The sequence below is a fragment of the Mustela nivalis genome, assembly GCF_964662115.1.
Source record: "Mustela nivalis genome assembly, chromosome: 13".
Lineage (NCBI taxonomy): Eukaryota > Metazoa > Chordata > Mammalia > Carnivora > Mustelidae > Mustela > Mustela nivalis.
The window spans coordinates 2,865,164-2,892,834 of NC_139032.1; the positions used below are offsets into that span (position 1 = coordinate 2,865,164).

A 27,671-nucleotide genomic window follows, 5' to 3' on the forward strand; every position below is an offset into this window, starting at 1 on the left:
AGTAGGTAGAGAAGCAGGCAGAGAGAGAGAGGAGGAAGCAGGCTCCCTGCTGAGCAGAGAGCCCGATGTGGGACTCGATCCCAGGATTCTGAGATCATGACCTAAGCCGAAGGCAGAGGCTTAACCCTCTGAGCCACCCAGGCGCCCCGGGTGTATCTTTTCAATTTGGCAACTCAAATCTTCAGTTATAAGATTATTTTCTTAAAATATTTAATTCTTACTCCCACCACCATTTCTCAATTCACTGACTCAGTGAATTTTATTTGAAATTGGCCCTTCTGAAGTTGGTCCCGTAGGTTCTTTTTGTTTGTTTTTTATCTTTCTCCCCATTTTCAATCATGGTCATTAATTTGTACTTCCTGAGAGTGTGCCATATCTTCATCTTCCACCTTTCTAGGATGTTTTTATAAAGTAACTTTATATTAAACATAACAAAAGGTACAGATCAAAAGTGCTCAGCTGTGTGAATTTTCACAAAGTGAAAACACTCATGTAGCCAACACTCAGGTCTAGAAGAGAACATTACCAGATGTCGTCACTGTGCCTTCCTCAGGCACTACCATTCCTTTGGGAAACAACTGTCCCTTTTTCTAACATTATGAATTATCTTTACCTGGTTTTAAACTTCATACACATGGAATCACACAGAATTATATTTCTTTGTTTCTGGCTTTTTTCACTCAACGTTATGTTTATGAAATTCATTTATCTTGTGTACATTCTCATTTCTGTATGGTATTTTATTATATGAATATATCACAGTTTATTTGTCCATTCTGCTGTTGATAGATAAATGTGATCATTCTCGGCTGGTGTCTTTTGGTAAACATATGTGTGTATTTCAGTTGGGTATATGCCTAGGAGTAGAATTATTGAGTATATTCCACATTAGTAGATGTTGCCAGTTGGTTTTCCAAAGCAGTTTTAGCAACTGACACTCCTGCAGCAGTGTGTGAGCATTCTGATTGCTTTACATTCCCACCAATACTTGGGATATGAGTATGTTTGTTTCTCACTGTAGCTGCTCTGATAGGTAGTATATCATGGTGGTCTTAAGTGGTTTCTTCCTGGACTTGCATTCCTTTTTGTACCCATTTGAATATTCTCTTTTATAAAGTGACTGTCCAGACCTTTGCCCAATTTTTTATTGTTTAAAAATTTTTTTTTCTTATTTATAGATGTTCTCTATATGTTCTGGATACAAGTATTTCTTTGGGGATAAGATTTAAAATATTTTCTGCTATTCTGTGGCTTGCCTTTTGCTCCTGTGATGATGTGCTTTCGTGAACACACGTCCTTAATGTTAGCATTGTCAAATACATCCATCCAGTGTGACTTTTCTGATATCCTATTTTAAATTTATGGTTCTCCAGCTATTCTTTGGCTAGTGCTTTCCCCTAAAGTATAATATTTCCTCTCGTCCTCTGAGGATACTAATGACTTTTTAGTTTTCTTCCCATGTGTAACCTCTGCACCTTCCAGGTGCCCCTTCCTGTCTGCTCCCATCCCTGTCAGTCACCTAGTGGGCTTGTTTCAGTGTCTGTGACTCTTAGCTGTCTGCTGATGTGTGAATCCAGTGGGTTTCACTGTGCTAAGATGGGGGATGAGCTGTCTGGGGTGGGAAAGTCCCTGTTTCTAATGTATTGAGACCCTTTCTCTTGGCTTGGTTCAGATTCACCAAAGACACACTTCCAGACTTGTTCCTGGAGACTGAGTCCTGGGGCCACATTGGGGAAGAAGAGCAAGCGTCCCAAGTCAGCCAGTTGGGGGTCCCCCTACGTGGACATGTTTTGCTTGGCCTCTCCATAGAACAAATCTCCAGCTTTCCATTAGACAGGGTGAGGAGGAGGCCCCCCTATGAGGAACAATGGGTAGGATGAGCGTCCCCTGCTTCTTAAACAGATTTTAAACCATCTTCTAATTCCTAGCCCACTTTCCTTTCCCTCCGAGGACCAGGAGCTTCCCAATTTCTGAGACTTTGGGGATTTTGCACTGTCTTTTCTCTTGGACTTCCCCACTGCTCTCTTATGATTTGGCTTTCCATGTTCTGCTAAGTCAGTTTCTACTCAACGCTACTTTCTAGCATCTGCAAATGTGTTGTTGTGTCTTTTTCTCTTCTCTTTGTAGTTTTGTGTCTTCAAAAATCCCTTCACATGTTTTTACTGAGGTTTCCGGAAAGGACAAGTGTAAAAGGAGGTGCTTGATTTACTATCTTTAACTGAGAGTCACTACATTTAATTTGCTAGTTTATCCAGAATTTATATTTGTGCGTGTGTGTGTGTGTGTGTGTGTGTGGTGTGCCCTAGGAATATAAGATTATATATATTTTCCAAAGAGATATTTGTTTGTTCCAAAACCACTTATTGGATTGTTCATTCTCTCTGCACTGATTTGAAACATTACTTCATTATACTTGGACAATTTTCATACTTCCTCAATTGTGCCTAGTGGTGTCCCACATGGGGCTACACCACAGCTGGTCCCACGCCTGGAGTGCTCTGTTCCCAAATGTCCTCCCAGTGTGCTTTCTCTTTTCCTTAAAGCCTTTGTGCAATGTCTCCTGACTAAGGAGTGCTCTGCACACCACCCTTGAGTCTTGGTATTTGGAAATCTCATGGCGAGGTGGCTAAGGGTATAGCTGTTTCAGTCTGAAGACCTATGTCAATTTCTTTTTAATTCATTATTTTTACCCTCCATTGTTACGATTTTTATTACAGGACTGCTACCACATGGATGTGGGAAACTGTGATAGTATTGGTGATTTTTGGCCATTAGATTTTCATCTTCTGGTCTTTAGTTGAACAGTGACATTCCCACTCTGCATACCTGATGGCTGAGACTGAGGAGGTCAGGTTGGAGGACAGGTGAAGGAGGAGTCTGAGAGGTTCTGAGATAAAAAGTCTTTTACTCTCCTTGTAACCCTGTCTCTCTTTGTTTGACCAATCTCCTTGTAACCTGTCTCATTGTTTGACCTTGCAAAAAAATTTTAATTTTCTTCTAATATTTTGCATATCATCTCACAGAACTTGTGTTCTGCAGTATACAGATTTTTAAAACTGGCCCAGTCTAATATTTATGATAGGTTCTCAAATACTTTTTTTTTTTTTTTAAAGATTTTATTTATTTTTTGACAGAGAGAAATTACAAGTACACTGAGAGGCAGGCAGAGAGAGAGAGAAGGAAGCAGGCTCCCTGCTGAGCAGAGAGCCCGATGTGGGACTCGATCCCAGGACCCTGAGATCATGACCTGAGCCGAAGGCAGCGGCTTAACCCACTGAGCCACCCAGGCGCCCCGGTTCTCAAATACTTTTAAAGAACAAATGATTTCCCCCTCGTCAATTTGTGAACCTCCTTGAGAGAGGTAATAATTTAAACTAGTTTTGGTCACTTGTACTCCAGGATGAATAAAGTAGTTAATGAGCCTGGACTAAGCATCTCAGCATAAGGAAGTCTATGAAATGGGAAGCTGGCCAAGGACACAGCCTCATCCAGAAACATTATCCTGTGATCATGGGAATTTCTCTTAAGCAAGCAGAATGTATTGTGTTCATATGTAGACTTCCAAGCCTGTTTCAGAATTGAAGCTTAAAGAAAACCAGTGGCGGCTGTGGGAGATATAACTTCCAGGTGCCAGGGCAGGACGGCAGGCCTGAGCTGAGAGGCACTCCGTCATGGTCATGGTCATGTTCTCTCTGAAAGAAGAAAGCATTTTGTCTTTCAGATACCACAGTTTATTATTATTCCCAAACTGAAAGAAACCCACATTTGCTCCAGGGGACATTAGACTTCCTCCCTAAATTGGCTTTCAGTTTTCTTATTTCAAATAAAAAATTTGATTCTTTAAAGTAATGGTAAAACCTCAGGTTTTAAATTTTTATTCTTATTGTAACCAGATGGGAGTTACAGATCTCCCTTGTACACATCAGAGACTGAAGAGGGAGTATCTGGTTAATCTCTTAGGTAGATCTCATAAATCCTCTGGCTTTTCCCTTAAGTGAAGAAAGTAATGAAATAGATTAGACCCAGTTACATGCTGTAATGTAAGAACTTTTACCTTAAGCTAGATCTAAAATTTATGGGTGTTTTTAATAGACAAAATTCATGTCTTCAGAAATTGAAGCTTCAGGATCAGAAAACGACTAGATAAAAACATAAACAAAAAACCCCCTCTATGTGTCGTTGGCAAGTGATTTTGCCTTGATTTACTTCACTGAGGAATCAATTGTTGTCACAAAGATGAGGTGGATGCAGCCCCCACTGACCCAGTGACATTTGGTGCCCTATGACATGGCCGCCATATTGGGCAAACTCGCCTTCAAGGATATTGACCAGAATTTATTGATCACGTTTAAGTGCCATAAAATTACTTCTTCAAAATTTCATCATCATGTAGGAGTAGAAACATTTCGGAACAATTCCAATTATTGTTAATGGGGGTTGGGGTTATGGAGGACAGTAATGTGATTCATTTAATTTTTTTTAACAGTGCTTGTATTGATGTGTTCTCCCAGGACCCTCTAAGCAGATCATGATGGAAGGAAGGTTTTCACAAAGCGTGCATGATTTTGTAAGAAAAGTACCAAATTTGCCACAACTTTTCCAAAGTGATTGGCAATACTAAGACAGAGTTCTGATTATATTTAAAAAAAAAAAACCACACAAAACAATTTAAAAAAATTGTTAGCATCCAGACTATCTCTGAAATAACCATGTCAAGATACCAGAATATTTATGTTTTAGGGACTTTCCAAATGGCAGGGACTCTAGGCTAAGAAGCAAGCCTGAAGCCTGGAGCGATCACACCAGGAGCCCGATGGGGTATCTTGAGGGACCTCTAGTTTCCTTCCTCTGGCCACACAGTATGGGAGTGACCTTAGGGCTACTGCATCCTCCTTCCCCACAGCCAGTCCTACTGTGTCCTTTAGTGGGCCTTGAGGCATGACTGACCATTTCTCTTTGTCTCAAGTACTTTAATAATGTCATACCTGGTTTTAGATAATAAGTTATTAAATATTTATCTAACAAGAAAGCGAAGTTAATGACTATCGTATCAACTTTAGTCACCTCTTTTTTGTTCCAGAGGAAGAAACTGGGGCCCAGAGGGTTGCCAGGGCTTCCCACCAGAGCCTCTTTTCCAAATTGAACCCCATCTTGTCCTCATAAATGGATCAGTGAAGACTTCTTCCGTTGGTCCTGGAATCACTGGTGCTTTCTCCTGACTGAATCAAAGGAATCTCTGGTGAATTTATCATAATATCCTGTTTTCCTATATTTCTAACTCCCTAACATCCCTGAAAAGCCTTACTCTAAATTGTTTTTTTTTTTAAGATTTTATTTATTTATTTGACAGACAGAGACCACAAGTAGGCAGAGAGGCAGGCAGAGAGAGAGGAGGAAGCAGGCTCCCCGCTGAGCAGAGAGCCTGATGCGGGGCTCGATCCCAGGACCCTGAGATCATGACCTGAGCCGAAGGCAGAGGCTTTAACCCACTGAGCCATGCAGGCACCCCAAGCCTTACTCTAAATTATATGAGCTGTCACTTCTTGGCCTTTTGGCTAAGGTCAAATGCAGCATCTGTTCTTATCAGTTTATATCTGATTTTTTTTTTTTTTACCTCTCACTTTATGGGGTGTGGTGATGCATGATGTATTAAAGGGAAGTTGGCACCAAGAAGATACTTAAAATTGCATTTTGAGTTTTTTAAAAAAAGATAACATCTTTTTTGGTAATGTTTCACTTCCATGTGATAAGAGTGCTGATTGCTGTATGGTGGATGATTTTCTCCCTCAAATCTGCACAAGTCACTCTTGGTTTCATAATGACGTCCTTCCACTCAACTAGGTATTTCTGGATATTTAATCATAAAGATGGATTAGAGGTTAAAATAATTACTATCGTGCCCACACTTGCAATGTTGTGATCCTATTGCTAAAAATAGGCCAGCTCTTCACCCCTGTCAGAATGGGCAGGTGCGGACACGGACAACACCGAACCGGGGACAGCACGTGGAGCCCCAGGAGCTCGCCGTCGCTGATGGTGGGCATGCAGGCCGGTGCCGCCGCGGTGGGAGACAGTCTCTTTCTTACAAAACTAAGCATCCACTTACCATAGGATCCGGCAGTCATACTCCTTGGTAGTTAGTCAACAGAGCTGAAAATTTATATCCACACAGAAGCCTGCATATGAGTGCCAATAGCAGCTTTGTTCATCATTGCCAAGGTTTGGACACGACCGAGTCCTCCTCAGCAGGTGGAAGGGTAAATGAACCATGGTGCCTCCAGACAAGGGACTGTCACTCAGCACTCTGAAGAAATGAGCTCTCGAGCTGTGAGAAGACATAAGGACACTTTAGTGCATGTCACTAAGTGATAGAGTCTGAAAAGGACGTGTACTGTATGGCTTTAGCTATAAGACACGCTGGAAAAGGCAAAGCTATGGCGACAGTAAAGAGATCAGAGACTGGGCAGGGGTGAGCACAGAGGATTTTGGGGAGTGAAACTACTATGACACTAGAATGGTGGATACGCGTCATGACGCGCTTGTCCAGACACACGGAGCGTCCGCCACCGTGCGTGACCCTGACGCGCGCCCTGGACCTGGGTGATAGGATGCGTCCGTGCGGGTCTGTCCAGTGTGACAAACGCACCATCTGCTGGCGATGGTGGGGGTGGGGGTGGGAGCGGACTGGGGTGCGGGGGAGACCTCTGTACTTTCTGCTGTGAGTCTAACCCTAAATCTCCACAAATTAAAGACTTTTTAAAGAATACTATTCTTCACTCCAATTATTGCTGGTATTTTAGCTTCAGAATACACGCAAGTCCCCCATTTCCTTCAAAATATGTCTTCTTCCCTCTGATTGTTTTTCTCCTTTCTTCTCCATTCTGGTCTTTCCTTCCAACACTTCGCACGTTTACTAAACTTGGAATCTGTCTAGTTAAGTGCTAAGTGGCCCCGTGTTCCTTGGCTGCAGCTTTAATTTAGGTCTTAATCTGGGGCACCTGGGTGGCTCAGTGGGTTAAGCCGCTGCCTTCAGCTCAGCTCATGATCTCAGGGTCCTGGGATCGAGTCCCGCATCGGGCTCTCTGCTCAGCGGGGAGCCTGCTTCCCTTCCTCTCTTTCTGCCTGCCTCTCTGCCTACTTGTGATCTCTGTCTGTCAAATAAATAAATAAAATCTTTAAAAAAAAAATTAGGTCTTAATCTGCAAAACCCGCAGGAGAAAGGAGGCGTGTTACACGTTGAGCGCGATAAGGAGGAAGCAGACAAGCAGTGGAAGCTCTGTGAGGACTGCGGCATAACATTTTCCGTGTAGAAATGTCTGCCAGAATCGGCCGCGTGACCGCTCTCCAGCCCACGAGTCCCCCGCGGGCGCCCCCCGTTAGCACCTGTGCCCTTGAGCACAGCCCCTGGTCTGCACACCCCTGCGCTTACAGCCGCCCCCTCAGGCTTTCTCCAGACCTAGCCCCCATCTCCCTGTTCACTGCCCCCCTGTCTTCCCCGAACCCCATCCTTTCTGGACCAGGAGCTTCTCTTCTGCGGGGCCCCCGCTCCCCTTCTGGTCTCCAGGCCGCAGTCCCAGGGGTCCTTCCAGGGCCTGAATCAGAGGGTTTGTTCCTCATGCCTCTCTTGCTCCTACTGCCTCAGGGTCCCCGCAGTCTGGCCAGCCCTTCCTGACCGGGGACCCACGCAGAGCTGGGACTAGAAATCCCTAAGACCTTCTGCAGGTCTGAGACCAGACAGTGTAAGCGAATGGAGTCACAGGCTTGAGGGTGGAGAGCCCCAGGTTAGTCTAGACATCCTCTCAGGGATGGTCTGAGGGCGGAAAGCACTAGGTTAGTCGAGACATCCTCTGAAGGACGGTCTGAGGCCAGAGAGCCCCAGGTTGGTGTAGGCATCCTCCGACAGATGGTCTGAGGGCGGAGAGCCAAGGTTGGCATAGACATCCTCTGAGGGATGGTCTGAGGGCGGCGGGCCTGAGGTTGGTGGGACAGATGTCGCCGGAGGGTCTGGCAGCTCTGCTGACTGCCGTGCTGACGGCACCGCGGACAGGGCTAGTCTGGTTTGGTTGTCGGGATTGCCCTGATCCTGCTCAGTGTCCTGGGTCTGGGCTTCCATTGGGGGAATTCCTCTCCTCCTCAGGGCATGTCCTGGTGCGACTGCACATCTCAATGCTGTGCTCTCCCACGTGAGAAGCCGTTGGGTCCTTGCAGCAGAATGATCAGCGGTAGGCGTGAGCCATGACAGGGACCAGTCTGACCCAGCCCTGGGATTCTGCGCCCAGGGCACTAGTGCAAACAGAGGAAGAGGGTTGGGGTCCACCTGGTCCAGAAGCACGTGGCTCCTGCCCTGGCTCCCATGACGCTTCTGCTCCCAGTTCCCCGGGCTTCCGTGGAGTGTCCCACATGCTCCCGTGATTCCCCTACTCCCAGCTCGGCTGACAGGGGTCCTGTGCTTGTAAGGGGCGACAGTAGCACAGTCTGTGTGCTCCCCGGCTGGGGGCCACGTACCATGTGGACATTCTCTCCCTCATGGATCCAGTGGCCCATTTCAGTGCAGTGTGGTCCAGGGACCTCATCTCGCGTCTACTCACTACAAACACAGAAAAGGCAAAAGAGAAACCAAACTGGTTGTTTCCATGGGTCGTGATTAATGAAATCTGTGACCTTTCCTGGGCACCCTGGTTACAAGAGCACAGGTTTTGTCAGACACACCCTGTGGTCGCGTGGGTTGCAGGCTGTAGTGCACTCCTTTCTGGCTGAAATCCTCATTAACAGGCTGTGGCTGTCACCCTGTGGGGTGGAGGGGGGACCAGGGACTGTGCCTGACAGGCCTCTATGGACGGCTGCCTGAGTCCCACCTCACGCCGACCCCTCTGGGTGCTCTCTGTCCACACACAGAGCCCACTTCCAGCACCTCACAGAGCTGCTGCCTTCCGTCTGTCGGCATGGTCCGTGCTCGGACAACGTCCCAGCCAGGGCCTCGGGGAAACAGCCTCAGAAGAGAACAACTTGGAGGAAGCAGACTATCTTATTATCATTATTATTATTTCATGATTCATTGTTTACGTATAACACCCAGTGCTCCATGCAATAGGTGCCCTCCTTAGTACCCATCACTGGGCCAACCCATCCCCCCACCCCTCTCCCCTCTAAAACCCTCAGTTTGTTTCCTGGAGTCCATAGTTTCTCATGGTTCGTCTCACCCTCGAATTCCCTCCCTTCACTTTCCCCTTCCTTCTCCAAATGTCCTCCACGTTATTCCTTATGCTCCACAAATAAGTGAAACCAGATGATAATTGACTCTCTCTGCTTGACCTACTTCACTCAGCATAATCTCCATCCATGTTGAGGCAAAAGTTGGGTACTCATCCTTTCTGATGGCTGAGTGATGATATTCCATTGTGTATATGGACCACATCCATTTGTCTGTTGAAGGGCATCTTGGTTCTTTCCACAGTTTGGCTATTGTGGCCATTGCTGCTATGAACATTGAGGTGCCCTTCTTTTCACTACATCTGTATCTTTGGGGTAAATATGCAGTAGTGTGATTGCTGGGTCATAGGGTGGTTCTAGTTTTAACTTTTTGAGGAACCTCCACACTATTTTCCAAAGTGGCTGTACTACCTCGCATTCCCACCAACAGTGTAAGAGGGTTCCCCTTTCTCCACATCCTCTCCAACATTTGTTGTTTCCTGCCTTGTCAGTTGTTGCCATTGTAACTGGTGTAAGGTGATATCTCAATGTGGTTTTGATTTGAATCTCTCTGATGACTAATGATGATAAACTTTTTTTTCATGTGTCTGTTGGCCATTTGTATGTCTTCTTTGGAAAACTATCTGTTCATATCTTCTGCCTATTTTTTTACTTCATTATTTGTTTTTTGGGTGTTGAGTCTGAGAAGTTCTTTATAGATCTTGGATATCAGCCCTTTATCTGTAGTATCATTTGTGAATATCTTCTCCCAACCCGTGGGTTGCCTCTTTGTTTTGTTGACTGTTTCCTTTGCTGTGCAGAAGCTTTTGATCTCGATGAAGTTGCAAAAGTTCATTTTCGCTTTTTTCCCCCTTGCCTTTGGAGACATGTCTTGAAAGAAGTTGCTGTGGCCGATGTCAAAGAGATTACTGCCTATGTTCTCCTCAAGAATTTTGGTGGATTCTTGTCTCACGTTGAGGTCTTTTATCCATTTTGAGTTTATCTTTGTGTGTGGTGTAAGTGAATGGTTGAGTTTCATTCTTCTACACATAGCTGTCCAATTTTCTCAGCACCATTTATTGAAGAGACTGTCTTTTTTTTGCTGGATATTTTTTCCTGCTTTGTCAAAGATTATTTGACCATAGAGTTGAGGGTCCTTATCTGGGTTCTCTATTCTGTTCCATTGGTCTATGTGTCTGTTTTTGTGTCAATACCATGCTGTCTTGGTGATCACAGCTTGGTTTTTTGTTTTTGTTTTTTTAAGATTTTATTTATTTATTTGACAGAGAGATCACAAGTAGGCAGAGAGGCAGGCAGAGAGAGAGGAGGAAGCAGGCTCCCTGCTGAGCAGAGAGCCTGAGGTGGGGCTCCATCCCAGGACCCTGAGATCAGGACCTGAGCCAAAGGCAGAGGCTTAACCCACTGAGCCACCCAGGAGTCCCGATCACAGTTTTGTGATATAGCTTGAAATCAGGCAATGTGATGCCCCCAGCTTTGTTTTTCTTTTTCAACATTTCCTTGGTGATTTAGGGTCTTTTCTGGTTCCATACAAATTTTAGGATTGTTTGTCCCAGCATTTTGGAAAATGCCATTGGTATTTTGATCAGGATGGCGTTGAAAATATAGATTGTTCTGGGCAGTATAGACATTTTAACAATATTTATTCTTCCGGTCCATGAGCATGGAATGTTTTTCCATCTTTTTGTCTTCTTCAGTTTCTTTCATGAGTGTTCAGCAGTTTCTAGAGTATAGATCCTTCACCTGTTTGGTTAGGTTTAATCCAAGATATCTTATGGTTTTTGGTGCTATTGTAAATAGAACCAATTCCCTAATTTTTCTTTCTACAGTTACGGTGTTAGTGTTTAAGAAAGCAACTGATTTCTGTGCATTGATTTTGTATCCTGCCACATTACTGAATTGCTGTATGAGTTCTAGTAGTTTCGGGGTGGAGTCTTTTGGCTTTTCCACATAAGTTACCATGTCATCTGCAAAGAGAGAGAGTTTGACTTTTTTGCCAATTTGAATACATTTTATTTCTTTTTGTTGTCTGGTCGCTGTTGCTAGGACTTCTAGTACTATGTTGAACAATAGTGGCGAGAGTGGGCATCCTTGTCGTGTTCTTGATCTTATGGGAAAGGCTCCCAGTTTTCCCCCATTGAGAATGGTATTCCCTGTGGGCTTCTCATAGACGGTTTTTATGAAATTGAGGAATGTTACCTCTATCCCTACACTCTGAAGAGTTTTAATCAGGAACGGATGCTGTATTTTGTCAAATGCTTTTTCCACATCAATTGAGAGGACCATATGGTTCTTTTCTCTCCTCTTATTCATGTGTTCCATCACATTGATTTGCGAATGTTGAACCACCCTTGCATCCCAGGGATAAAACCCACCTGGTCATTATGGATAATCCTTTTCATGTACTGTTGGGTCCTGCTAGCTAGGATCTTATTGAGAATCTTGGCATCCATATTCATCAGGGATATTGGTCTGAAATTCTCCTTTTTGATGGGGTCTCTCCCTGGTTTGGGGATCAAAGAAACGCTGGCCTCATAGAAAGAGTCTGGAAGCTTTCCTTCTGTCTCTGTTTTTGGAAATATCTTCAGGAGAAGAGGTATTATTTCCTCTCTGACTGTTCCCCAGGGACTCTATCGGGCCCTAGACTCTTGTTTTCTGGGAGGTTTTAGATCACTGCTTCGGTCTCATTACTGGGCATTGGTCTATTCAGGTTGTCAGTTTCTTCCTGTTTCAGTTTCCAGGAAGGCACCCATTTTTTCCAGGTTGCTTAACTTATTGGCGTACTACTGTTGATAATAATTTCTGATGAGTGTTGCTATGTTTTTTTTATATGTTTTTTCTTGGTGTTAGTCATGACCTCTTTCCTTTCATTCATAATTTTATTAATTTTGGTCTTTTCTGTATTCTTTTGGGTAAGTGTGGCCAGTGATTTATCGATCATATTAATTCTTTCAAAGAACCAGCTTCTAGTTTCATTAATCTGCTCTACTATATTTCTGGTTTCTAATTCATTGATTCTATTTCTCTTCTCCTGCATAGCTTTGGCTTCATTTGTTGTTTTTTTCTCCGGTTCTTTAAGGTGTGATGTTAGTTGGTGAATTCAGGATTTTTCCATTTTTTTGGGTGAGGCTTGGAAGGCTATGTATTTCCCCCTGTAGGACTGCCTTTGTAGTATGCCGTAGGTTTTGGACCAATATGTTTTCGTTCTCATTGGTTTCCATGAATTGTTCTTGAACTTGTTCAGAAAGTTCTTCTTTGATTTCCTGGTTGACCCAAACATTCTTCAGAAGGATGGTTTTAGCTTCCAAGTGTTTGAATTTCTTCCAGATTTTTTCTTGTGATTGAGTTCCAGTTTCAAAGCATTGTGGTCTGAGACTGTGCAGGGAATAATCTTAGACTTTTGATACTAGTTGAGACCTGATTTGTGACCCTGGGAAGCAGACTTTCTTCTCGGCTCTGTCCTAGGAGCTACTAGGCAAAGTGGTCTCTGCCTCAGCTGGCTGCTATCAGTCAGAGCGTGTCCGTGTCCGTTGGGAGAGTATTTGGGTTCACGACTGTGTCTGGCTCAGAGGGGGCCTGGTCTCATCACTGTGCCCCGCCCCTGCTCCCCCTTCTCTGCCATTGCCAGCTCTGGCCTCCTGCTGTGAGCTTTAGTATGCTGCTGTGTGTGTTCGTGTGTGTGTGTGTATGTGTGTATGTGTATGTATATATGTGTGTGGTGTGTGTACTGGGAAAAAGCCCACATGATTTCAACTCTGGGCAGGACCCAGAGCAAGCCAGGGGAGGCCCTGAGAGTGAGGCGAGGGCTGCTGCCCCCGGAGGGAGCCTGTGCAGCCCTCAGGCCTGGGGTCACCACAGCCAGTCCTGTGCTGGGCTGAGCTGTGGCAGCTCCTTGACTTGCAAATCATCTCCCCTCCTCAGACCTGAGCTTCTTACCCATGCGATGAGGAAACAGGCTTCCAGTCCCTCTGAGGAGCAGGCTGGCTAGGGTGGACCGGCCACCCTCTTTCCTTGGCACACATCAGCCGTCTTCAGCCCAGCCACCCTGGCGATACCCGACAGGGAACAAGGTGGTCGGCCTACAGAGACAATTTCTCCTGAAGTAGCTTCCTCCTCCCAGGTTCTGTGAGTGTCTCTTAGCAGATAGAGTGAGGGCACAGGGCCATGGCTAATCCTTGGACTCGGAATGACTCTGCTCCATCAGGGGCCCTTCCCGGAGGGGCACGGCTGGTCCCCAAGGAGCTGAGTTGATGCCAGGGCAGAGCACGCAATGGGCAGGAACAAACAGGCTCTCGGAAAGGAACAGACTCATTTTCTAAACCAGACAGACACGGCAGTTAGGAGATTTTGTGCCACAGACGTACTGATCCCAGACAGGACGGAACGAGGGATTAAGCCCTCAGTGACTGGCTGGGAGCTTTGGCTCCAGACCAGCCCCTTCTGGGGAAAGGTGCGAAGCCAGGGGAGAAAGGCCCTGGGCCCCACCCTGCCGCGGAGAGGGTGGGTGAGAAGTGCCTTCAGCTCGGGCGAAAACAGACAGAAGACACAGCGTCCTGTAAACACCCCAGTTCGTTCAGGGTGTCTTCTGGCTTTGCCCACGTCGGCCGTCACAGCAACAGCTCGGGCTGAGCTTGTGCGGCTGGTCCCCAGGCGCGCACAGCTCTGCTCTGCGTCCATCTTTCAGGCCGGAGTTCATCTTTCAGATCCTTGGTTTCTGTGTTTAAAGACACTTCCATAGCTTTCAGTGTGCCTAAGCAGACTTCCCTTCCACTAAGTCGAGTGTTCGGTGATGACGGTCTCAGGCGGTTGCCGAGAAGGGCATTCCTTTGTTATCATGTCATAGTAACTTTAAAAAACATCACCTGTGATTGCCATATCTATTGGAGAGCTTTGGAGGACGTGAGAAATATTTGTCGACAGCACGTTCTACAGTGGTGGAATCTGTAAGAAAACACAATTTTCAGAAAACCACCCCTTTCCGCCCAGACACTTGGGGATCCGTTGGCCATCAGCATTCAGGAAGTTACTGTTCACTGATTTTAACTCACGTCAGCCATAGGATACATCAGGTTTTTTAATTTCTTAAGTTTTAAGTTTCCTTTTGACTTGTTCAGGGTGTGTAGTTCTGTTACAGGTAAACACCAGCGCAATCAGGACACAGAATCTAGTTCTGTGATTTTGTGTCCTATATGTGAATAAGAGGCTTGTCTGGTGTGTGACCTCGTGAGATGGGCTTCTTTCATCCAGCAAGACACCTCAGAGGTTCTTTACGTGGTGTCTTTACGTGGATTGAAGTTCATTCTTACCTAATGCTGAGTTACATTCTGTCTTGTGGGTCCTTTCTGGTTTATCTGTTCACCTGCTGAAGGACGTTTGGGTTGTTTCCGGTTCTTGATGGTAATAAAAAGGGCTCCTGTGATGGTGTGTGTAAAAGATTTTGCGTGAACACACGTTTTCATCTCTCCTGGGTGATTTCCCAGGACTGGGGTTGATGCTAACTGTTTATCTTCCTAAGACACGCCGGTGGGAGTGGCTGCGCCGTTCAGCCTTCCTCTCTGTGGGCAGCTTTGCATTTTCCCTTCTCTCTTCCATGGGCAACAAAGGATCTGCTTTCTTTTCGTTGTGGTTTTTCTCCCCGCCAGGTACTTTCGAAGATTCTTCTCTGTATTCTGTTGCTGGAGTTTGGAGTTTGAGTGTGATGGATCTGGTTGGGAACTTACTATTACTGTCATTACTCATCTAGCCTTAGGTGTCATTTTTAAATCTGTGAACTCTTGACCTTTGGTCTTGGAAAATCCCAGCTTTCGTTTCTTCCATTATATCCTCTTTAGCTTTCACTTTGGTGATGTTGATTCCATGTATCAGCGTGACGGGTGGGGTTGGGGAGCCTGGCTGACTCCTGGCGTGTTTCTGGGTGTGTCTGTGGGGATGCAGTGGGCAGCGGGAGGAACATTCGAATCAGGGGACTTTGGGAAGGGGTTGCTCTCCCCAGGGTGGGCCTCATCCAAACTGTTGAAGGCTTGAAGAGGAGAAGAGGTGGAGGAGAAGGAATGTGCCTGTTTTCTCTGCCTCACTGCTGGAGCTGGGACCCCGTGGGCTCCTGCCCCCACATGGGATGTACACCATCAGCTCCCCTGGTTCTCAGGCCTTCGGACTCCGACTCGCAGCACTGTTCTCCTGGTTTTGCAGCACAGAAGTCAGGCATGGGACTTCCTGGCTCCATCATTGTGTGGACCAACTCCCACGATAAATTTCCTCTATGTCCGCATCGATCTGCCTGTCTAGTCTGTCTGTCCATCCATCTTCCACTAGTTCTGTTTGTCTGGAGAACCCTAATACAACTTGATTCTTTCCTTCAGACATTTCTTTAAATATATATCAGGTCTCCTTTTTTTTTTTTTTTTCTTCATCTCTGCTCTGTTTGGGGAGATTTTCTCAGTTTTTTGTTTTGTTTTCCTAATACTAAATCTCTCTGTTGCTGGATATATTCTCTATTTATTCCATATTCAGAGACCTTTAGTTATTAAGATGACTGAGTTTTTCCATACTCCTCAACTCTTTTGCCTGTGTTTTTTGGGGGGTTTTGTTTGTTTGTTTTTTAAGATTTTATTTGTTTATTTGACAGAGAGAGCACAAGTAGGGGGAGCAGCAGGCAGAGGGGGAAGCAGGCTCCCCACTGAGCAGGGAGCCCTATGCAGGGCCCAACCCCAGGACCCCAGGATCATGACCCAAGTCATGGGCAGCTGCCCAACCGACTCAGCCACCCAGGTGCCCCAACTCTTTTGCCCGTGTTTTTATTTTGAATGTTCTTTTTTTAAAGATTTTATTTATTTATTTATTTGACAGAGAGAGAGAGAGAGATCACAAGCAGGCAGAGAGGCAGGCGGGGGGGGAGGGGAAGCAGGCTCCCCGCCGAGCAGAGAGCCGGACGCGGGACTCAGTCCCGGGACCCTGAGATCATGACCTGAGCCGAAGGCAGAGGCTTAACCCACTGAGCCACCCAGGCGCCCCATTTATTTTGAATGTTCTTGTCCATGGATGCCGTGTTCTTTACTATCACTGCGATGATTTAATATCTTTTTCAGGTGGCTCTAGATTCCTCTGTAGGTTTCCACATCCTGACCGTGGCTGATGGAAAGCCATGCAACCCGTGAACTGTATGCAGCCGACCCGGGTCATCTGACTGTTTCATCACGCTGAACTTTCTGATATGTTTCTTAATTCTTGTGTGTGAGTTTATTTCCTGTGGGACTTTTATTTCTTGGGTGCCCTGCCCCGAGTCATGGTTGTCTCCCTGAGAAGCAGTTTCACCTGGACCTAGGGTTCTGTGGCTCCCAACCAGACCGTGGGTTAATGCCCTGGCTCTGGGCTCTTGTGCACGATGAGTCAGCCGTGCTCAGGCACAGCCCGCTCCACCCGTGACCCTGGTGCCGAGCAGTTCCACTGGTGGCCAACTCTGAGCCCGAGTATATGACTCTCCCAGCCTCAGCTGCTGTTTCTTTGTGATCCTGGGCTCTACCCCTTCTCTTGCTTCAACCTCCAAAGGGGGAATTTTTTTTTTTATTAACATATAATGTATTATTTGCCCCAGGGGTACAGGTCTGGGAATCGTCAGGCTTACACCCTTCACAGCACTCACCAGAGCACATACCCTCCCCAATGTCCATACAAAGGGGAATTTTTTAAGGGTATAGAAACAATGGGGGAGAAACGAACTCATAGATTCCAGTCCTATGTTTGCTAAAGATATCCTTTTTTTGAAAATGTACATCCTGGGATGCCTGGGTGGCTCAGTCAGTTAAGCGTCTCCCTTGGGCTCAGGTCGTGATCCTGGGGTCATGGGATCGAGCCCCGTGTCAAGCTCCCTACTCAGTGGGGAGCCTGCTGTTCCCTCTCCCTCTGCCTCTCCCCCTTCTCATGCATGGGCTCTCTCACTTTCAAAAATAAGTAGGTAATACCTTTTTTAAAAAATAAAATACTGAATTAATATCTTGTCAGAGGAGTAGGCGGTGCTTAAAATTAGGTTCTCACCATTGCATTATGAAGTAATACACTTAGGAAAATATATCCTTTGCAACTTAACTGTGAAACAACTTGAGGGTTGTTCAATCTAAAGGTGACTGGGTTTGGGGTCATGAAGTCCCCACCCCCTACATGAGTCCCAGGTACACAGTGAAACAGAATCCCCATAAGATCAGACATCAGTGAGCAGGAAGGGAAATACACAGCATTTTCCAGAGAGATTCTAAGAAGCAAGAGGACAGATGGCCTGACTTTTTGCCATGCTTCTTAGGATGATGATCTCTCAGATAAGTACCATTGAGTTTTAGAAGCTCAGAAAAAAAGCGCAGGAAATTGGAAAAGCTCCACCATCTTTCATCTCCACTTCCTCATGCCGCCCTTTGGTCCAAGCCCCCAGGAAGGCACCGTGGACCTCTAAGAAGTCGCTAGAATCCGGAGGCTTGAACAAACCATGGGTAAAACTCCGTGAAGGTTACAGCCGCCAAAAGGTCCGTCCGTCGCTTCCTTCCACCGCCCTGATGCCCGCGGCCATCGACTGCGGAGTCTCCTCCTTGAACATCCCTCAGACAGCGTGTTTCAGACCTCACAAGTCTCAGAGCCGCCTCACAGCAGGCAAACTCTCTTTAGACTACTTCCTCTTGATTTTGTCCCCATGGTGGAAACTCTTGCTGATACCTCTTCATGCACCGCAGAGGCAAACTTTTCCTTCGTCATAGGCTCTTACTTTTAATACTAAGACTGATGCTGTTGTCCGAACCATCCATGGAGGAAAAGACAGGGAGATCGAATAAAAGATTACATAGGACCCCATAGGAATCAAGATTTTCAAGCTGAAGGGAAGGAAGACAGCTTTATAATCCGACTTAAGTAAAAGTACTACAGTTCTACATTTGTTTTGTAAAAACGAGTATAATCTCCCAACATGATCTTTTAGAAAAAACCACACACAGAGAAGGAACCTAGAATCAAGGACAAAGCGGTCCTGATGAGCGCACACAGCATTCTCCACCTCCAGTCCCGACTACTGTCTCCAAAAGCAACTTTTTACTGAAGGGAACCGGGGCTCTTGGAGGAATGGCTGTTCTGGCGCAGGCACAGTACCAGATGATCCTCAGACATTGGTGTTGTGGCCAAAAATAAGGACATTGCCAAGACCAAGGGGCTGTGTCTAGGAGTCACAGAGGAGCCCTACAGGGAAGGAGCCCCACGGGGAAGACGGAGGACTGACGCACAGCTGACAACGAACGAACAGCTGTATTTGGAACAAAGCAGGAGCATGAAGCCCCGTGTGTGGAATGACAGTAAAACAGAAGAACGTCTTACTGGTCTCCTTGTACGTTCCCAATTACTCTGAAAATTTCTAGAGAGAAGGCATCATGTATATTTCACATACACAACTTTCAAATACACTTGCCTCTACAAACTCTATTTCAGTTTAGTAAACAGTTACACAGAGAAATTCTAGCTCATCGATGCAGAACAAACAGTCAAAACAGAAAACCCCCATCTGCAGCCAGTAATGAAGACATGAGTGTGGGCAGGAAATGAACGTCAAAGCCAAGAGACTGCCCGGGAATTCTGGTGGGTGGGTCCGGCGGACCACACCTCACCCTGCCTCCATCACTATCAGACCCACGAGACTGGGGTGACCAGACATCAGGGGTGTGGGAGGCATCAGGGTGCCAGCACCGCTTCTGAATATTCATGCTGAAAAATTCAAACCCAAGTCTAAACAAGCCTCTGGACCCAAACACCAGTTTATAGAAACTTGGGGGTCGAAGGAATGTGTTCGTTACACTTTAAAAATCAAACACAAATGGCAACCAGACGTGAAGTTTTCCTGAGCAGACAGAACCGGTTTAGTCATATAAGCCAAACTCAATTTAGCTTATCTAGCAGAACAAGTGAGGCTCAGTTGCCTGGGTCACTTCTTGCTGGTGCCCCTGAAAATCATAAGTGGAACTTAAGTTGTCCCCCAAACTGATATGAGGTAATGACTGACCAATCCCCTTTATTCAAGAACATTCTAGCATTATAAGTCCCTGGCGGGAATGCAGAGTCGCTGCCTTCTTGGCGTATGAGTTGCTTTACGACCGCGCTCCCCTGAGCCTCATGCCTTGCTTGGTCTGGTGCTCCCGGTTTTGGGTGTGTGCACAATAAACTTTTACTAATTGCTACTTTGGTGATTTCACTGGTTTTACTTCTGTTATTTCTGAATGTTTGACAACTGGGTGGATGCAATTCGGCAAGATCTAGACTGTGGGGTGTGGAGCCGGCCAGACATCTGGCCCGGGGACAGAAATGTCACACGTTGAAAGAGGTTCAGAGACTTGTCAGCCAAACGTGCCGTGGCGACCTTGAGTGGAGCCTGCCTGAACAAAACAACAGTAAGAGAGGTATTTTTTGAGAAATTTTGAAACAAACTACAAATTTTGAATCAACTATTAGGTGATGTTGAGGGATTGTTGTTAACTTAGAGAAGTATGACAATGTATTTTGGATAGGGTTTTTAAAAATGCTTATTTTTTAGAGACAAAAATGCCCCATTTAAGACTGAAATTCTGGGATTTGCTTTGAAACTCTCCAGGAAAACATGGGTGGCAGCGGGAACAGGAGTGGGAAACAGAGACTAACAAAATTGGCTCAAGGTCACGCCCAAGGCCGGTGATAGAGCCTTGCGGATTTGTTGCGTGCTTGCTGTAACCTTTGTGTGTGTTTGGAAAGTTTGAAGTAAGAACACACCATTGAATCTGACCCTCTCAGCCAAAGAGAAAGCTAGGAAGAAAGAAGAGAAGCAAAGAAAGGGAGAGGGGAGACAGTGTCTGAGTGTGCCCAAGGCGACGCCAGAGGGCCGGCCTCTCCCTCGGGCAGACTCGGCCGGACGCCAGACGCAGGCGGCAGAGGCAGCGGGAAAGCCAGCGGCTGACACAGTCTTTCCCTCTGCCGCCTGCGTCCCATCACCCCATCCGCAGCTCGTAGCTCAGACTGGCTCCTTGCCTCTGGCTGTGTGACTGAGGTGTGTTTCTCACGGCTGATGTCCAGCCGGACAAACGGCATCTTGGAGAGATTTGTGCGCTTCGGGAGCCCTCACCGCTGGGTGACACCCTTTGCAAAGACTTAGAGTAAATTCCAGGGTTCCTGGGGGAAGCAAGGACCCGTTGCAAGAGGCGGAACGTGCAGCGTGTGCCTGCGGTTTGTGGGGTTTCCTTGGGCTGATCCTGTTGGGTGCCCGCGCCACCACCAGCCTGTGCTTCAGGGCCTGGCTGCGGACGCTCACGGTTCTGGGGACGGTCATCAACACGAAGTCACTTCCGTGCCAGGACAAGGCCTGCACAGCATGACCGATGAAGCCTAGGAAGGCCTGAGTTTGCCTTGCGTGCTCTCACTTCCTCTCCTTTCCAGGAGATGCAGGATATTTGGGGGAGGGGAGATGGGGCTGGGAGTATCCACATACAGGGAGCGGGATGTCCTGTCCATCTGTAACCCTAGAGACCTCTGGGACCCACGGGACTCTCGGAGAGCCTTTGTCCCCAGCCGTGGCCCCAGGAGCTCTCCTGTTCTCAATGTCAGTGGGAAACATGTGATCTCTGAAGGCATATACTAACCCAAGAAGATTCTCCACTAGTTTACTTTTATTAGTAATTTTTATGAGAACTTTTAAGATCTACTCTCTTGGCAACTTTCAAATATAAACATGCTGTATACTATTCGCCCAGGATTTATCTGTGAAGTTTGTACATTAGACAACTCCCCCTTCCCACCTGCACCTGTTTCTCTGTGTCTACAGATCTGGTTTTTTGTTTTGTCGTGGCTGATGTTTTAGGTTCCACACGTGAGTGAGCACATACGGTGCTTGTCTTTCTCTGTCTGATGTATCCCCCTTAGGGTGGTGCCCTCAAGGTCCCTCCGTAATGTCACAAATAACAAGATTTCTTTCTTTTTGGTGGCTGAATAACATTCTTCTGGGTGTATCTAACATGGGTTAGATAAAAACTATTACTACAAAAGCGCAGATGTAAACTTTACATCAGCTATTATAAATATATTCAAGGACTAAAGGAAACTGTGTCTGAAGAGTAACAGATTGAGTACAGTGTGTCACCAAATAGAGAATATAAAGAATTTAAAATGCTGAGAAAAAAAAATAAAATTTCCAAAGCTGAAGAGTATAATAAGTGAAATGAAAACTGGCCACAACAGCCCAGTACTTGATTTGAGCGGCTGGAAGAATCGGTGATCTTAAAAACAGTTCAATTGAGATTATTTAGTGTGAGAAATAGAAAAAAATAAATAAAAGAAGAGCCTGAGAAACCAAAAGCCTGTGGGACGCCATCAGCCATACCGACGTCTACATAATGGCGGTCCCAGAAGAAGAAGAGGGAAAGAAAGGGGGAGAAGGAATAGTTGAAGAAAAATGGCCAAGGCTTCCTGAACTGGGTGGAAAACATTCTGATCAACATATTTAAGAAATTTAAAAACTTCACAGAAGGTAAACTCAGAGATGCACATTTAGAAACATCATAATGAAACTGTCAGGAGACAAAGAGAACCTTCAGAACATCAAGGGATGCAATTAATCGTGTGCAAGCTGTCCTCGAGAAGATGAACCGATTTCTCACACAAAGCCACGGGGATCAGACAGTCAGTGGATGATATATTCAAAATGCTGCAAGCCGCTCGCCTTCAGAAACTAGCAAAAGAATAACGAACTAAAACCCAAGTCAAGCACAAGAAAAGAAATGATGAGGGGCGCCTGGGTGGCTCAGTGCGTTAAACCCTCTGCCTTCGGCTCAGGTCATGATCCTGGGGTCCTGGGATCAAGCCCCGCATAGGGCTCTCTGCTCAGCGGGGAGCCTGCTTCCTCCTCTCTCTCTGCCTGCCTCTGCCTACTTGTGATCTCTGTCTGTCAAATAAATTAAAAATATATATTTTTTAAAAAAAGAAATGATGAACACTAGAAGCAGAAAGAAATGAAATGGGAATAGAAAAACGATAGAGAAAGTCAAGGAAACTGAAACTGGTTCTTTAAAAAGTTTGACAAAGTAGATAATGACTTACAAAGAAAAACAGAATAGATTTAACTTACTTAAATCGGGAAAGAATAAGAGGACATTACTACTTATAGTACAAAAATAAAGACTTGTATGAATACCATATGCCAGTTACGGCGAGAACAGTGGCTCCCTCTCTCCCCAGAGATGTCTATCCTCAATCCTCACAATCTGTGAATATGTGACCATCTACGGCAAAAGTGAATTTTCACATGTGATTAAGGGTAAGGACCTGGAAGTGGAGACATTATTCTGGATGATGCGGGTGAGCAAACCTAATCATTTATGTCTTTAAAGGTGGAAAGTTTTTCCAGGCTATGGTCAAAGGACCACATAAGACCCAGTGAGAAGGACCTGACCTTTTTATGGCTTTGAAGATGAAGGAAGGGGAATTTGACTCAAGAAATACAGAAGATCTCTGGAAGCTAGGAAAGGAAGCTAGATGCTTCGCAGAGCTCCCTAAAAGGAACGGCCCTGCCAACACCTTAATTTTAGCCCAAGGAGATCTGTCTGACCTATAAAACTATAAGATGATATATTTAATATACTTCTGTTTAAAGTCACGAATTAATGGTAATTTGTTTTGGCAACAATAGCAAACTAACACAGTAATAAACTGGATAACCTGGATGAGATAGGCAAATTCCTAGAAAAGCACCAACTACCAAAACCCGAGAAGAAATAGAAAATTTGAATAGACCCACAACAAGTAAAGAGATTCAATTAATAGTCAAAACTTTCCTACAAAAATGTAAAAGCCCAGCCCCGAGGGCTTCTTTAATGAATTCTATCAAAGGTCTAAAGTACTGCTGCAGTACTTTAGTACTACTCCTTCATAAGCTCTTCAAAACATGGCAGGTTGTGGAACACTCCCCAGTTCATTCTATGACCCAAAGCTAGTACTTTGGTCCCAAAGCTAGAGAGGACATCACAAGAAAAGATAACTATATCCCGATGTCCCTTATGAAGACAGGTGTAGACAGCCTCAGTGAAATATTAGCAACGTAGGAACATTCCTAGAACCTAGGAATATTTAAAACAGATTCTCTGCCATGATCAAATGGGATTTATCCCAGGGATGTATGGTTGATCCAACATGTAAAAGTCAATCAGACGTAAAGGAAAACACCCAGAATAGTGAACACTATGCTGAAGAAAGACATAGTCAAAGGACTGACTTTACCCAACTCTACCCAGCAAGTCCTCTCTTAGGTAAAGACCAAAGAGAATTGAAAATATACGTCCACACAACAACTTACACAGAAATGTTGAAAACAGGATTACTCATAGTAGTCATAAAAGTGGTAACAATTCAAATGTTCTAAAAGTAATGAACAGATAAACAAAATGTGATAGAACCATATGGTGGAATATTGTTGATTCTTAAAAAGCAGTGAAATACTGGTACATGATACTAAAGGGTTGAATCCTGAAAACATTATGCTAAGTTAAGAAACCAGACACAAAAGGTATACACTGTGTGATTCTGTTTACATAGAATGTCCAAAAAGGGCAAATCATAAAGACAAAAAACCAATAGTGGATTCCAGGGGTCAGGGTGTGCGTGTATGAGGAGTAAGTGCTTGTGGGTATGGGGTTTCTTTCCAGGTTGATGAAAACATTCTGAATTATATTGTGATGATGGCCGAACTCTCTCATCACACTGAAACCGCTGAACTGCATCCTTTAAAAGGGTGAGTAGTATGATCTGGGGCTTATATCTCAATTTTATTTTTATTTCTTTTTAAAGATTTTATTTATTTATTTGATAGAGAGATAGATCACAAGTAGGCAGAGCGGCAGGCAGAGGGGGAGAGGAGGAAGCAGGCTCCCCGCTGAGCAGAGAGCCTGATGCGAGGCTCGATCCCAGGACCCGAGCGGGAAGGCAGAGGCTTTAACCCACTGAGCCACCCAGGTGCCCCATTATATCTCAGTTTTAAAAAACAAATGAGACCTAAGAGGAGTAAGATTGTCTCCAAGCCTTACACAAGTGATAAGTGGTAGACACAGGAACAGATCCCAGATGTCTAGGACTCCAAAATCTGCACATTCTCCATATGTACCAGTCAGTGCTTCTCACTACAATGCTGTGTAAAAATCATCCTGAATCATAGTGGTTTACAGATGCAAGTATTTTTTTAAAGATTTTATTTATTTATTTGACAGAGAGAGAGAGTGAGAGAGGGAACACAGCCAGGGAAGAGGGAGAAGCGGGCTGAACAGGGAACACAGTGGGATGCGGGGCTCGATCCCAGGACCCTGAGGTCAAGACCCAAGCCGAAGGCAGATGCTCAATGACTGAGCCACCCAGACACTCCAAGTTTTGTTTTTGTTTTTTTTTTTTTTCCATTTTTTCCCCCCAAGTTTTTTTTTTTTTTCCCCCTTGATTATGATTCTGTGATTCTATAGGTTGGCTCTTCTTCCAGCTTCAGGGCCAGTTGGTCTTGACCTCAGTTGGCTTCAGTTCTCTCTACTTCCCTTGGTTCAGTCGCTCTCTGGGGCGTGTTTTTGTCCTGGGAGACCACTGGAGCATAACCTGATCGCACGAGAACGCTGAAACCTCTGCGTGCGTTGCCTCTGCTGCTCTTCATTCCATTCGCCAAAGCAAGTCCCCTGCCAAAGCACGGTTTGGCTCGGGGCACGGAGAGGTTGCACCGCAGAGGGAGGGAGGAGAGAACTGAGAACCCCAGTCTGGCACACGGCCTCACCCCGCCACAGATGCCGGTGTCACAGCTCTCACAGAGGGCTTCACCGTGGGAGCCCTCTGCGACGGGATGCCAAGACGCAGCTTCAGTTAGTTTGGAGAAAATGACCCCAAAACTTTGTATGTTTGCTTCTTTGTATGCATGTGTTTGTTTTTTGTTTTGGTCTTACAGAGAAACAAGGGGAAACACTAATTTTGTTCTGAACAGTCTCCGTGCTGCCCAAGTGTTTTGTTTTCTTGGGTGACCCTTCGGGCAGTTTGCTGTTCGCTGAATTCCCACAGTCCCAGCACATCAGACCTTACTGGGTGGTGGGGGGGGGGGGTCCTCCGTCTATGTGGGTGGACGATTTGGGCCCTCGTGTGTCGTGCGTCTGTGTCTGCTCTATCTTCAGGAGCTTTTGTCAGGCAGTTCTTCAAACTCTCAGTACTGGCAGACTGCAGAGTGGGTCCACCGGGTCTTTCACTCAAGAGTCTCCCCTTTCTACAGACCTTCTGCTACGAGAGACAAGGACTCAGGTCTCCAGCTGTGCCCTGCTCTCCCCCGCATCTCCCAGGAGGACAGACATCTTCTTGGTGCTTCCTGAATTGTAGCCATATAAATACTCTTCTCCCTGCGTCATGTGCAGTCTCCCTGCACTGTGCATTCAGTCTCTTTATTACATACATTTTTGGTTGTAGTTAATGATTGCCACATCCTTGACATTTCCTAGCTTTTCTTCATCTGTATCTCTATCTTACCTTCGGGGCAGCCTCTTCCGGGCGGTTACTCCGCTCAGGTACCAGGTTACACATGGGCTCCACTGTTTCCTCCCCCGGAAGCTCCGACTTCTGGAGTGTGCAGCTGCTCTCCTGGGGCCTCGCGTTAGCACCATCCGGGGGCTGCTCCTCACCTCCCCCTGGGTGGGTCCCTGGTTTTGAATCCCGCGTCCCCACGTCATTCTCTTCCTTGGCTTCCTCTCTCACTTGTACAAAAGACCTCTCCTAGCAGTTTTCCTGGAACATGGTGCCTGGGGGATGAATTTTTAAGCCCTCACATCTCTAGAAATAGCCTTCTTTTACTCTCATACTTGTTTCCTAATTTGACTCAGTACGAAATCTGGGTTGAATATCCTTTTTCTTCAGAATTTGAGGGCATACCTCAGTTTTTCTTCTATTTTTAATTGAGAAATCTGCTAACATCTCATCCCCTCTTTTGTAAAGTACACCCCCTCCCTCAGAATGTTTTGGGATCTGCGTTACCACTCATGTTAATGGTGTGTGCATTTTTTTTCATTCATTTTGGTGGGACTTGGTGGCCCTCTCGGTTTGGAAAGCCCAATCCTTCCCTGCTGGGGAAAGCCACGTGTAAGATGCTGTGATGAGACCCCTAGCTGCCTTCCCTGCTCTCCTGTTCTCAAGTGCCCGCCAGCCCATCTCAGACTGATTCCCTCATTTTCTTCTCTTCCCAAGCATCCATCCGTTTTTGTTTTACCTTCTCGAAGACTGTGTTAACATTATTTTCCGATGCTTCTATTGAAATTTTGATGTTCACTAGGATTCTTTAATTTCCTAGCTTTCTACCTAGCATTTGATTTTTTTTTTTTTTCCCACAGCATCTGGTCCTTGATTTGTAGGTTCACTCTTTTCTCTTACATCCCTGAACATATTAGTGACATGGTCTTTTGAAGTTGATTCTCACTGTCCACACTGCTGACATTTATTTTGTCTACTTTTTTCCTTCATGTATTTGTTGCTTTTCATGTTATAGCTCTTTTCAGATTTCTGGTTATCCTTGTGAAGGGGATCAGAATAGACCATCCCAAAATAGGTCACCTTGGCATAAGAATTATTTTGCATGGAAAGCAATGGAGAAACAGCAGATTCAGGAAAAGCTCTCTATCCTCCTTTCTGTCTAAATGCAGGGTCTACATTCCCCTTTGTAAGATGTTCCCCGCTCCTCACTCCTCTCTGGTGCTGGAAGAGACCATTATCACGACAAATAACCATATCACTGGAGACAGAAGTCGGCACCAAGTTGGGCCTGTACAAGCAAAGCTTACTGAAACGTCCTCCATCGTCCATTAACTTCTCCAGATACTTCCCCATCCACAATTGCCACCCCTTGAAGCCCACACTCTTTTTCTTTTGTCTTGTCCCTTCTTCACAATTTATTGCCCTCTGTTAGGATGGTACATAAGCCCCAAACTCACCACCGAGTTCTCCCATGTGTATGCATGTTGCATGTATAAATAAACTTTGGGGTTTTTTTTTCTCCTGTTAATCTTTTACCAACTTGATTTATAAGCCTCAACCACTGAGTATAAGAAGGTAGAGGAAGAATATCTCCTCCTCCACATTTGGATGCTCTGTAATATTTGGGAGTAATGCGCCTAAAAGCTGCTTGACTTTTATGCCTGGTGATGGGGCGGTGGTATGTGACAGGGCAGAAATCTGGATTTTCTACTGTCCGTGACTTTTCCTGCTATAAGTGGAAGATGCACTAAGGTCTGGTAATAAACTCTCTCACTGGGAGCAGACTGACGTGGTTCTCCCACGTCATGTCCCTGTTCAGGGTTCTCTGGGCTCCCCGGGTTCCTGCAGAGGCTGTTCTGTTCTCCTTCCCGGCAGATAAGCACCCAGATGCAGGGGCTTTCCATTCGTGTCACGGCTGGGAAACAGGCAGAGGTGTGCCCCTCTCGTGAATCCCC

The 27,671-nt window shown here is 45.7% G+C and overlaps 1 long non-coding RNA gene across 9 annotated transcripts in view; it reads left to right on the forward strand.

Moving 5' to 3' along the window:
• LOC309845855 overlaps positions 1 to 27,671 on the forward strand; it is a 112,143-nt gene that overhangs the window by 13,568 nt on the left and 70,904 nt on the right. For 2 of the 9 annotated variants that reach the window (XR_014301540.1, XR_014301542.1), the window contains exons 2-3: positions 5,081 to 5,239; positions 23,889 to 23,974. This is a non-coding gene — a long non-coding RNA (uncharacterized lncRNA). Of the gene's footprint in view, positions 1 to 5,080; positions 5,240 to 5,938; positions 6,765 to 19,468; positions 19,626 to 23,888; positions 23,975 to 26,885; positions 27,245 to 27,671 lie in introns of those variants that run through there. The other 7 variants (XR_014301543.1, XR_014301544.1, XR_014301545.1 and 4 more) reach the window with 7 other exon arrangements.